A 13,623-nucleotide genomic window follows, 5' to 3' on the forward strand; every position below is an offset into this window, starting at 1 on the left:
TGTTTCCAAGCTAGTGTGTTTGAAGGAATTCTCCACTTTCCATCACTTGAATGGTGACTAGCATGCCATGACATGAGTCTCGGAATAGATTCACACTTAAACATAAGTTGAATACGTGGAATAATAAGAAAATATCGTAAAATAATACCAGGCACATCCATTGATTTCATCTCCTGGTTGTATCTTGGCTCACCACAAATAGGACACTGTTGTGCAGATGCATGATCCCCACGAAACAAGATGCAATCATTGACACATGCATGGATTTTAACCTAATCGAGACCTCCAAGAGATGTCAAGAAACACCTTGCTTTCTCCCTTCTAGTTGGTAATTTATTTCCATTTGAAAGCATTTGTGATAATAACATGCATATATTGTGCAAACAAAGTTAACAAACTGCAAATATTGTCTAGAAGCATTTATGAATTAATATCAAATGATACATACTTCAATAATGCATTCAAGCTAGCATTGCTCCATCCATAAATGGTTTGTAAGTTCAGTATCTCGAGAGATGCACATAGAACAGAGTATGTGCAACCTTCTTAGAATGGAGTTTTGGACGCTATATGTAACGGGTCATCTGTTCTCTAGTGGTGCCCTCCCCCCAAACCTCATGGGAAAATAAATCGTGCACCATGTTGTCCAAAACCTCTTCCTCTAAAACTTGATGGGGTGTTTGAAGAGGGCTGCTATCGTCGTCATCAGTCTCTACTCTTCTTGAGGACTCTGACTCCTCACGTCGACACTTCGCAGCCTCTCGACGCCCTGGAGGGACCATTTGAGGATGTAGTACCGCATCTTGCTCAATAAAAAAAAGGGCGGTTTTGTTTAATGGTGAAGACGCAACATAGACCAATAATATTTGTGCAAATAAAGCAGTAAAAATTACTAGGTCTTTTTCTTGGTCCCACTCTCCGTACATGCTGAGGTGTGACATTGTGATTCGACGTGCTCGAAAAACACATCCTCGACAACAATCACACATACATTTGACTTTGTGTCGTAGCCAAGCATCTCGATGAAGACGCAATGTCTCATCCTCACAGGAGGATGTACTGTTTGTTGACTCAGCATGTCCCATACTAGTAGAAGATGACGACATAATTACACCTGAATCATAATGACATATATGATTTGATTTGGTATATATGTCATATTCCCTAAATATTTTGATACTTACAACATGGAGGCAAACATTTTGATATTGAAAGACTAGGAAAGTCATGTTGATCCAAAAACAATGATAAGCTAGCATTAATCAGTTTAATTGTAATTGCACGTCTATCAGCGTGTATAATATATCTTATCTTCGCATATACATGTGCAATTACACGTGCTTATAGACGCGCCAGGCAAATATTTAAAAAAAATTAAAAAGTTGTGGCTTTCTTTTCAAACCAGTGCTTTCCTGCGTTTTTTACACGTTTTTTGCAATTCGAGCTCAACATCACTAATCATGTCTATCTATCACTTCATGAGGACAATGAGGGAAGGAAATAAGAGTAAAAAGATGACATGAGGAAGGAAGAGCCAAAGAGTAAAGAACAAGATCCAAACAACAAGGAAGAGAAGAAGAATCAAGCAACCTACCCAGGGAATGGAGAAAGAGGACAAGGAGCTTGCAACCTAGCCGCCACCCTGTCGGAACAAGCAAAGAATGCGAGTTCTTCTTCTCTCTCTCAATCTTGTTTTCTTTCTCTTTGTCTATTTCTCTCTCTCTCTCTCTCTCTCTCTCTCTCTCTCTCTCTCTTTGCATGCTTTAGACTGTCATCTACGAAGGTTTTTGCGCATTTTTTATAACAGTTTACAAAGTATGGTCCGACTTTGCACGTCTGTCAGCGCGTCTAGATGACAGTGTAGACGCAGGTATAGATACAGGTATAGACGCACTGATAAACACTGGTATAGATGCAGATATAGACACAGTATGTAATATGTTTTATCTGCACAGGGTAGTAATGGATTTTTGCTTGTGTAGATGTGGAATCCTGGATCTTCCAGCACTGATCCTGAGTTGGAACGCATGAACAACACCTTAGCGGAGTTTTCTAGAGGTGTTAGTAGTTTTTTTGGAGGTTTTATGAACAAGGAGCAATTCATGGGGGAGATGACCAGTTATCTTGGTCGCCCTCCCACTGCAAAGGAGGTTTTTAGTGCCATGTCTGGGACACCTATCACATCTTTGCCTAGCATTGCCACACAAACACCAAACCTTGGCACACCAAACCTTGGTACACCTCTACTAACAGGTACTCCATGCACTATGCATACACACAAATCAGCTCATGCACAGGAATCAGCTGAAGTACATGGATTGGCCAAAGCACGTGGATCTGCAGAAGCACGTGCATCGAGTGAGGTAGAGGGTAGTGCCCATCAAGGGAGGAGGGAGAGTCATGGGAGGACGAGGAGGTCGAGGGCTTTGTGGAGGTTTCCTACGAGGTGGCTCTCGATCACCCTCACCGGAAAATGAGAGAGGTGAGCCTCCACAAATGTACTACTCTGTCACAAATGTTGGTGGTATCTTGCATAACCCTGAGGGGAGGGAGGTGATAGCCTACTTGAGGAGTGTCATGCATGCCACATACAAAGATTGTATGATTCCCTTCAAGCACCAAAAAAATGGTTTGTGGCAAGAGGTGCTGCAAGTAGTACATAGAAGGTACCGTAATCCCGAGTAAATTCATGATTCTCAGATGATTGGGAACAGTCAAAGGTGAGAGACGTGCTTCATAACAAGAGGTCTCACCTTATGACGTGCGCCAAGGAGTCACTGCAAAGATAAGAGCAGGGGCCCCCTGGATATGGCCAACCACCCAATTGCCACTATAGGGAGTGGAAAGAGGCCAAGAAGAGAGCAGCAGAGAAAAGGACAAGTCACCAGCATGCAGAGGTGCGACGTATCCCGATGGAAACCATGGGATTGCCGCATTATGGATTGGGTGGCAGGGAGTCATGGGAGGCTCAGTTTGTAAGTATTATTTGATTTATTTTTTTAAATTAAAATTTTTAATTTGTTTCAATTCTACATACATTGTTTTGTTTTCAATACAAAAATCTTCAAAATATGTACGAATGTTTCAGCATAGTACACTCATGTTTCAGCACAGTATGCTCATCATGTGTTATTATCAATATATGGACTTTGACTCTCCACATTGTTTTTCTTTCAGTATAATAATCTTTCTCTGTTTTCCCTAAGCATACAATTTGATGTTGATGGGGGGAAAATAACCAGAAAGCATGTGGCTTAGCTTGCAAAGACACATGCTCTCTGGTTTTTTTTTCATATCTCTGTTTTGTGCATCTATCCGCATGTCTAAATTGCAGGAAAAATGCGCGTCTATTATCGTCAAAAAATTGCAAAGTACACGCCTTTGTAGACACCCAGTTACATGCGTGTATAGATGTAGAATATGAATATATCTACCTTTTTATAAATATGATTATATATTTTACAGAGCGCATCAATGGGCACGTCTATATGCACCTGTAGGTTTCACTATAAGCGCGCTTGTAGACGTGAAATTTTAGATGTGCCAATAGACACAGTAATAAATGCACCCGATATTTTTAAAAATAGTTCAAATATTGCATCTACAAGTGCATCTACGGATCCTTTTTGTTGTAGTGTTTGAATCACCGAGAATTGGTGGTTCGGTCCCTTCTTATGGAGGATGGCATGAACGGTTGCCCTCTCGATCTCAGCTTCCATGCACGGATCTTCTTCTTCATCTAATCCTTTAATGATAATATTGGAAATTTTTGCCCTTCCCAATGTAGCACGACCGCGGCCATGCGTAGCCCTGACTTGGCCTCTTAATTTCCCTTGACGGTAGTCCCCGCCAAGCTTGGGACATTTCCTTTTGAAGTACCTAGATTTATTGTAGTGGAAAAAACGCAGGCTTTGATCACTTCCTTGAGTGGGGACAAAGTCATTGATTGCATTTGCTCTTGGCTTCTTCCATTGGCCTTGACCCTATCCTTGCGCCCTTTTAATTTCAGCTCTCGACATCCCCAAATTTTGGTCTCTGAAAGCCCAAGTTCTGGATTTTGGCCGGACTTCTTGGGCAATAGGTGCTATTCTTATCAATGCATCTTGCAAATCCCAAGGACACATTGATTCCAACCGAGTGTTTATTGGCGGATTCAACCCATCACAAAACTTTGAGACCTGTTGCGGGATGCTCATTGTCGGGGCTTATTTTAGCAAGGAAACAAATTTCGAGTAGTATGCTTCCAAAGACAGTCCCAACTGCCTCAACTTAAAGAACTCATTCATCTTGTGAGTTCTATAAGTAGGTGGCATACCTTCCCTACACTTCTTCCTTTAGTTTTTTCCAAGTTATTGTTCTTTCAATGATTTGCTTGGTCTTTATACCATTGCTTCCACCACAGCCTAGCCTCGCGGGTGAGCTTCAGCTTAACAATCATGGCTTGTTTCACACGTGTTGTTCTAGATGCACTAAAATAGTTTTCCATGGATTCAATCCATATTTCAACATCAACTTCAACAGTCTTCCCCTTTCCATCAAATTTTGGTGGTTTCATTTATTTGAGAAGAAACTTCTTCTCTTGTACCTCTGCTAGGTTCAGTGTGGTAATAGGGTTCTGGATCTGCGCTTGAGGATGTATATGATTACCAATTTAAAATTTCCCGTGTTAGGTTTGCATTTACACAACCCTATACAACTCAAATCAATGCGCACGTATTTTTCCATTGCAACTATGTAACCATTCAAATGAACATAAAATTCTTATTTAACCATAGGGAAATGTAAGCCTCAAGTACAATTATTTGGATAGGATAGGGTTTGGCTTAGATGATTTTTTTCTTCTCAGGAGTTACATTAATGCCAGGTTAATAATTCCCTATTGGAATCAGCCATAGGGATAGAATAGTAGTATGGATTGGGGGAATGGATTCTCAAGAAGCAATAAGTCATGGGAAGTTTAGTAAATCCCTATTTTTGATAGCCATGACGTTCATTTTGTCCCATTACTTTAATTTTGTCTGCTAGTAAAATTTTAACCACCTCTTTGTAGATGTAGCAGTTCTTATCGACTTGCCGGCGTCCCATGTGTAGGGTTGGACATAGATTATCCCGCGCTCTAAGTCCAACACGTTTCCACATACAGCAGTGAGGGGTTGTAGAGCCAATCCAAGATCCCCATCATGTTAGACCATCTGGATAGCTGTAAGAGTTCATAGCTATCCTGAACATGATATGAAATATGAGGAACTTGCTCCATGCCTCATAAGTCTCAATGCAATAGCAATCCACAAGTGAGTAAAAAGGGAAACATTTTCTAATAAACACATCGCCTCAGTCTTCCCAATTTTTCTCCCTAATTGTCTTAGTCGTAGGCCAACTCTGATACCAACTATAACGTGCCTGTCTGTCGGCTATCCAAGCATGCTTTTAGCGGTCGATCGAGAGATAAGTCCAAGCGACGCTACTCGGCACTCCCATCGAATGTCACGGGGTTTGTTGCCTAGGTTTTTTTGAGTCCGCCTCACAACGGAATATTTTCGACTGAACCCACTAGGATCGACCTGTAACTTAAGTCCCTAGAGGTCCAGGTCTTCTGACAACATTCTAGCATCGGGTTTTGGACATCCTACTTTACATAGAGATACCCAAGCCGAAGAAGACCCATGCCGCAGTTTTTTCAAAGAGAATGGGAAACAAGAGGGATGTTGCGCTCCATCTCTCTGCCCATAGGGCATAACCCCATTTTGATCCCCTAAAATGGCAGGAATTGGGATTCTAACCTAACGATTTCTAAGCATCGTTTGTCAGTAAAACCTAACCTTGTGAGAAGCCTTATAGTTCTCAAGGACCACCCTGCCGTAGGATAGACCCGTGCGAGATTCCGTCCTCCCGCTTCCCTCACTTGGCATATTTTAATTGTCTAATTAGCCCTATCCCTTTTAGGTGTGACATGTAAAAACAACTTCCTTAATTAGCCTTTTAAAAGGACAAGCTTTGTTCACGTAATCATATGACACTGACAAGAAAACAAATTTAAACAAGATCCCTGGAAGTACCTAGTATTAGTAATTTATCAGAGATACAAATCTTGTTCAAAAGGGACAATATCTACAATCCTTAAGGATGTACTTTTATTTCCACCAAGTTTTCGCCTTGCATTAGTAACAAGGGCCTCTCAAAAATCTATTCCAAGTCATGCTGATCGTTTGAGTAGGATCCAGAGGCAAGGAATTTATGGTCGGAGCCCCCTGGTATCCAAGCGTCCTCCAATGTTCAACCCAATTTGCGGAGTGACCTCTCGTGGCAAGTTCGATCCACGTTCACGAACCCTGGCCTTTTAAAAGGCTAATTAAGGAAGTTAGTTTTACGTGTCACACCTAAAACTAATAGGGCTAAGTAGACAACTAAGATACGCCAAGTGAGGGAAGCGAGAGGACGGAACCCCCGAGGGGTCTATCCTACGGAAGGGTGGTCCCTGAGAACTGGGAAGCTTCTCACAAGGATAGGTTTTACTGACACATGATGCTTAGAAATCGTTAGGTTAGAACCCCAATTCATGCCATTTTAGGGGACCGGAATGGGTTTTTTCCCTCTGTGTAGAGAGGTGGAGCGCCGCATCCCTCTCATTTCCCATTCTCTTTGAACCAAGTGCGACATGGGTCAGCTTCGGCTTGGGTATCTCTGTGTAAATTAGGATGCCCAGAAGTCGACGCTAGAATGTTGTCAGAATACCTCCATCTCTAGGGACTTAAATTTCAAGTCGATCCTAGTGGGTTCGGCCGCAAACATTCCATTGTGAGGTGGACTCGAAAAACCCTAGGCGATAAACCCTATGACATTCCATGGGAGTGCCGGGCGGCGTCACTTGGACTCTCGATGAACCACGAAAAACATGCTTGGATAGCTGATAGGCGGGCATGTTACACATCCATTAGGAGCTAGACTAGGATCCACAACCCGAGGCATCAGGATAATGGTAGAAGATGGGATTTGTCTTATACGAGTATAATTATTTGAATTTTGAGGGTTTAGTGTCATGTGCCTAACATTATGTTCTACTTAAGTTTGTGTTTACAGAATTGAAACTAGTTGAAATATTATTGCATGTAGGGCCAACCCAACATTATGTTTTATTTGACTTTATCTTTGTGAATTTATCTTACTTTTATTTGATTTTACCTTCATTAAGGTATTATAATGCATGCCATATATGAAATTATCTTTTTAGAGTATCATAATCCACATTGTATATGTTTGTTTTTTCAATTTGTCCAAATAGATTTCTTCTAAAATGACCAGGAAAAGAAAGGCATCGGTTACAAAAGAGCCACCTACAGTGAACTTTACATCCTTGGATGTTGACATATTTAGCCCTTCTAATGTATTTCTCAACAAGCCTTGCTTATTCGTATTGGATCATGTGGATGATGAACTGAGTTGGGATGATATTAGAAAAGTAAAAAAAGTTGCTTTTGGGAAGGTTAGAACTCAAGAGGAGTTTTCTTGCCTTGATGTGAGCGTTGTCAAAGTCATTTGTCAAGTTCTCCCTGATGTATATGGGTTTGAAAAAATGCAGTGAGATGTTGAAGATACAATGTTTACTAGGGGATGGGAACACACATGTGACAGTGAAAGACCAGTCATTGATGAGCTAGTCAAAGAATTTGATGGTATGAAAAAGAAAACCTTACAAAAGAAACATGTTATTGTTGAGATATCGAGCTCCACTCGTGATATGCTAGGGTGACCGTTGTGCATTTATGTCACCGACTTGTCAATTGCAGATGCGGTTGGTACACCGCCCATGATATAATAGCTAGATGATAGCTATCTTTATCTACTCTAGTTCGTGGCTCAGTTAGTATGCCACCTTAGTTAGTTGAGTTTGGTTTGAGACCCATATATAGGGTTCTTCTATTTCTATGTACTTGAGTTATTTTGGCTTACACAACTAAGAAGAGAAAAACTGTTTTCAGCCTCCACCTTTGTGTGTATTCCCCCATTGTGCAAGTAAGAAAGCTACAAGTGAGACTCCTTCCTTCTCTCCCACAATCTTGACATGGTATCAGAGCCTTGTTCATGGTAAGGAGCTCAAGAAAGCAAGCCAAATTCTTGGTGTTCTGGTAAGAGGACCAGTGTTGCTTCCATTTTCTGTTTTGGGATCAAGTCTCTGCAGGTAGCACAGCCGGAAAGTGCAAGAGTGCATTGTCTCAGATTGAGACGCCCTTCGCGGTGTAGCAAGAGAGCAGTATATGTTGCAAGTAAGGGCATTAGCCCTTGTTTGCTCTGTTTTTTTTATTTGAGGCCATTTCGGGGCCTGTTTTGGAGGCGGAAGTTTTCTACACGCACTCAGGAAAAGACCGAGTTTTATGCTGTCTGATCACTGTTCTACAAGTCGGTGAAAAGTTACTGTAGAAATTGCATCGTATGCCTGTGCGTAGAGACATTGGGAGTTACAGAATCATCCTTGTTGCCTGTTGATACAAAATCGTCACTAGGAAGTGACTGTGTGGTCAAATATCACTTTCGTCAGTTTTGCAGATTTGCCCTTGTGAGACTGAAGCTGTGTTGTTTGGAGTGAAAGAATTTTTTTGAGTGTTCTGTAATGGCATCTGATTATCTTTCACAGATTGTCACTGAAAAGCTTGACAAGAACAACTTCCAAGCATGGAAGTTTAGAATGACGAATTTCCTTATGGGAAAAGGATATTGGGAATTCATTGGAGGAAATGAAGAAGAACTAGTTATTCCTGATGTTCCCAATCAACAGCAAATGCAGACATTTAAAGCATGGCATGAGAGAGCCAGGAAAGTTATGTACTAGCTGTCTATCAGCATTTCAAACTCTATGATTATGCATATTCAAGATGCAAGTACGCCAAAGGAGGCATGGGATACTTTGTCAAAAATATATAGCACAAATACGCAAGCTAGGAAAATAACACAATATTAGTGAGTTTGGAAATCTCCCAATTCCTATTTTTTGAATACTAAAAAGGTGGCACCCTGATAACATGCCCATAAGTTTCTCAAAACCATATGATGTGACCTATCATTGGAAATCACTTAAAAAATGGAATCTATTGAGCTATAGAGCGCTCGATTTGGAGTTATAGTATTCAAGTTATGACAACTACAAATATTTGACCACGTGTCCCAAACTTATGGGAAATTTCCATACTCCCCAATATGGTGTTAAATGCAGCTCAAGAAAGAGTTGCAAAATGTGCAAAGAGAAAGTATGAGCATCAATGACTACCACATGAAGGTGAAGAAGATTGCAGATGCACTTACTTCCATTGGGTCACCAGTGGAAGATGATGATTTGGTTTCCGTGACCTTGAATGGTCTAGGAAAGGATTATGCACAGTTGCGAACATCCATTTCCATCCGTGAAAGATTTCCTGATTTTGAGGGGTTGATTGCTCTTCTAATTTCTGAGGAGCAGAGAAAAGGTGGTGCATCTTCTTCAGGAGGAACTTCAAAAGAAATTGTCTTCTACTCAAATGCTCGAAGAGGTAGAGGAAGAGGTAGAGGAGGCCGATCTAGAGGCCATGGTAGAAATCAGAATATGTAGCAAACTCAAGAAAACTAGTCCTATGGAGGAGGACGTGGTAACTCTAGAGGCAGGGGGAGCCAAAGAGGTCGTGGTGGATGGCAAAGAGGCCAAAATGCAAACAACAATGTTGAATGCTACTACTGTGGTAAAATGGGTCACATGCCTAAAGACTGCTATAAAAAGCAAAATGACATCATGAATGGAAAACTGCAACAAGGGAATTATGCATCTTCCAGTACACAGGGTGATGACAGAAATGAGCATTTGTTTATGGTGCAGCACATGAACAATTATGTGACAAGTGCAGAAGAAAGCAACGAAGTGTGGTATGTTGACTCAAGTGCGTTAAACCACATGACAGGTCATCCAGAATGGATGCAGGATGCAAGGAAAATGGAAAAACCAGGATTTGTGGAGAGTGGTTATGATACTGCACATCCTATTGTGTAGATTGGAAAAATTCCTTTGTCTATGCAGGATGGGAAAAAGAAATACCTATCGGATGTATTTCATGTCCCGAATATCACCAAGAACCTGGTTTCTATTGGTCAAATGGTTGAGCAGGGCTTGCAGGTCAGATTTAATCCTCATGGATGCTTTATTGAGGATATGAAGAATAAAGGTCACTTGATAGCAAAAGGAAAGAAGAAGGGCAGAATGTTTACATTGGATGCAGACATGCTTGAATTGAGTGCAGCAATGTTTGCACATGGGACCGATGTAGTTGCAGATATTGATATCTGGCATAAATGCATTGGTCATGTTAATGTACAACGACTTAAATCAATGCAAGCCCAATATATTGTTGCAGGATTGCCTAAATTCAAGGTTGCAAAAATGCATAAGGTATGTGAAGCTTGTCAGTTTCGAAAATAGGCAAGGAAACCATTTCCTAGACATGTTCAAGAGAGTAAGAAGCCATTGGAATTAATCCACTCTGATGTGTGGACTACTAAAGCTGCATCTCTTGGAGACTGTCATTATTTTGTCACTTTTATTGATGACTATAGCAGAAAAGTTTGGGTGTACTTTATGAAAAAAAAAAGTGAAGTTTTTGGGCATTTCAAAACTCTTAAAGCTATGGTTGAAAAAGAAACAGGCCTGCAAATAAAATGCCTAAGGTCAGATGGAGGGGGAGAGTACCTCTCAAATGAGTTTGCAAGGTTCTTGCAGGAGCATGGCATAAAGCAACAATATTCATGTAGTCATACCCCACAGCAAAATGTAATTGCAGAAAGAAAGAACACGCATATTGGAGAGGTATCTTGTGCCATGCTCAATGAAAAAGACCTACCAGACTTTTACTGGGTTGAAGCAGTTGCTACATCAGTCTACATAATGAACAGGACTCCCACTGCAGCAATATATGGGATGACTCCAGAGGAGAGGTATACTGGTAGGAAACCAGATATTTCTCATTTGAAAATTTTTGGTTGCATTGCCTATGTTCATGTGCCAGATGAGTTGAGATCTAAGTTGGATCCAAAAGTTGAGAAGTGCATCTTTATTGGCTACTCTCTACAAGCAGAAAGGGTATAGATGCTATAACCCTTTTACTCGTAAGTTTACAGTGAGCAGAGATGTTGTTTATGATGAGATGAGTAGCTGGTATAAACCAATAAATGTGATTGATGATGTAGATGCACAAAATGGTAATGCTGCACAGATTTCACAGTAGCAGTCACAAAATATTAGTGGACCTAGAGTGTCCTCTAGCAGTGGTTCACATTCTTCGCCATGGACAGGCAGATTGAGATCAGGAGAATCTTCTCAAAGCAATGCAGATAATGGTATGCAGGTATCACGAAAAGGAAAAGAGAAGGTAGATCAGCCCATGTTTGATGTGAATGCAGGTTACTCTTATGTGGATGGTGAATCTAGTGGCTCATAACAGAGCATTGATGATGAGTTGGGTATTCCTTCTATTGTTACACGTGGAGTAAGGAAGACCATGGATGTTTTGAGAGCACCTGGAAGTGAGCCTACTTTGCACAGGTCTACTAGAGCTAGGTATCCTGTGGATAGGGTGAAATATGATGGATTTACAGCCATTCACTATGCCTATATCATCAAAGTGATACAGGAACCAGAACCCACTTCTTTTGAGCAAGCCATGGGAAAAGAAAAATGGGAGAAAGCCATGGATGAAGAAATGGATGCTTTGGAAGAAAATGCTACATGGGAATTGGTACCTTTGCCTAAAGATAAGAATGCAATTGGTTGTAAGTGGGTTTATAGCACAATGCAGATGGTTTTGTAAACAGATACAAGGCAAGATTAGTAGTCAAGGGGTATGCACAAATATATGGCATTGATTATGAAGAAACATTCAGTCCGGTTGCAAGGATGGCAACTGTAAGAGCACTCATTGCTATGGCTGCATCAAAGGGATGGTCTTTACATTAGATGGATGTAAAGAATGCCTTCTTGCATGGTGATTTGCAAGAAGAGGTCTATATGGAGCAGCCACTAGGTTATGTGCATGTTGTTCATCCTGAGTTTGTTTGCATGTTGAAGAAAGCCTTGTATGGCTTGAAGCAAGCACCTAGAGCATGGTCTGACAAGATAGGACAGTATCTTGTCACTATTGGCTTTCAGATTTCCAAGGCAGACTTCTCACTTTATGTGAGAAAAACAGAGAAAGATATTATGCTGCTTGTCATTTATGTTGATGATTTGATTATCATAGGTGATAGTGATACAGATATCCTTCATGTGAAAATGCTATTGAAGCAGAAGTTTGAGATGAAGGATTTGGGAGAGCTGCGTTATTTCTTGGGCATTGAAGTGATTAGATCACCAAGTGGGATATGGCTCTTGCAGAGGCAGTATGGATTGGACATGCTGTCCAAATATGGGATGATAGGCTGTAAGCCTATTTCAGTTCCTTTGGAGTAGAATGTGAAGTTGAGCACAGATGCAGGTGAGCTTCTCGAAGACCCTACTATGTACAGACGCATAGTAGGAAGTTTGATTTATATGACTATTACCAGGCCAGATTTGAGCTATGCTGTTGGATTGGTAAGTCAGTTTATGCAGGCTCCAAGGAAACCGCATTTGGATGTGGCTAGATGCATACTCAGGTATGTGAAGTCCACATTGCAGTATGGACTATTTTATGAGACTCGGATTCAGATACAGTTGCATGGATACACTGATGTTGATTGGGCTGGTAGTATTTTTGATAGACGATCTACCAGTGGATATGTGTTCTCTTTTGGGAGTGCTGCAGTCACTTGGAGCAGCAAGAAACAGCCTATAGTTGCCTTGTCGAGCACATAGGCTGAGTACAGGGGCGCAGCAATGGCTCCATGTGAGGTAGCTTGGTTGCATAAGCTACTCTATGATATGCATCAGCCTATAGATGGGCCAGTTGTCATTTATTGTGACAACATGAGTAGTATACACTTGGCAAATAACCCAGTCTATCATGCTAGAACAAAGCACATTGAGGTGCATTATCACTATGTGCGGGAGAGGGTTTTACTAGGTCTTATTGATCTAGTTTATGTCAGCACAAAGGATCAGGTAGCTTACATATTAATGAAGGCATTGGGCGTAGAGAAGCTACGCAAGTTCAGAGACCTGCTTGGTGTGCAAGAATTGGGATTGAGCTTGAGGGGGAGTGTTGAGATATCGAGCTCCACTCGTGATATGCCAGGGTGACCGTTGTGTATTTATGTCACTGACTTGTCAATTGTAGATGCGGTTGGTACACCGCCCATGATATAATAGCTAGATGACATCTATCCTTATCTACTCTAGTTCGTGGCTCAGTTAGTATGCCACCTTAGTTAGTTGAGTTTGGTTTGAGACCCATATATAGGGTTCTTCTATTTCTATGTACTTGAGTTCTTTTGGCTTACACAACTAAGAAGAGGAAAACTGTTTTCAGCCTCCACCTTTGTGTGTATTCCCCCATTGTGCAAGCAAGAAAGCTACAAGTGAGACTCCTTCCTTCTCTCCCACAATCTTGACAGTTATACCTACCGAGACCAAGATATCAACACAAAAAGAACAATAATCAAAAGAGGGACAACTAGCACTTGTATCAATAATTCCAA

The sequence above is a fragment of the Lygodium microphyllum genome, chromosome 27, assembly GCF_053477565.2.
Source record: "Lygodium microphyllum isolate KBCC chromosome 27, Lygodium_microphyllum_v1.1.10, whole genome shotgun sequence".
Classification (NCBI taxonomy): Eukaryota; Viridiplantae; Streptophyta; class Polypodiopsida; order Schizaeales; family Lygodiaceae; genus Lygodium; species Lygodium microphyllum.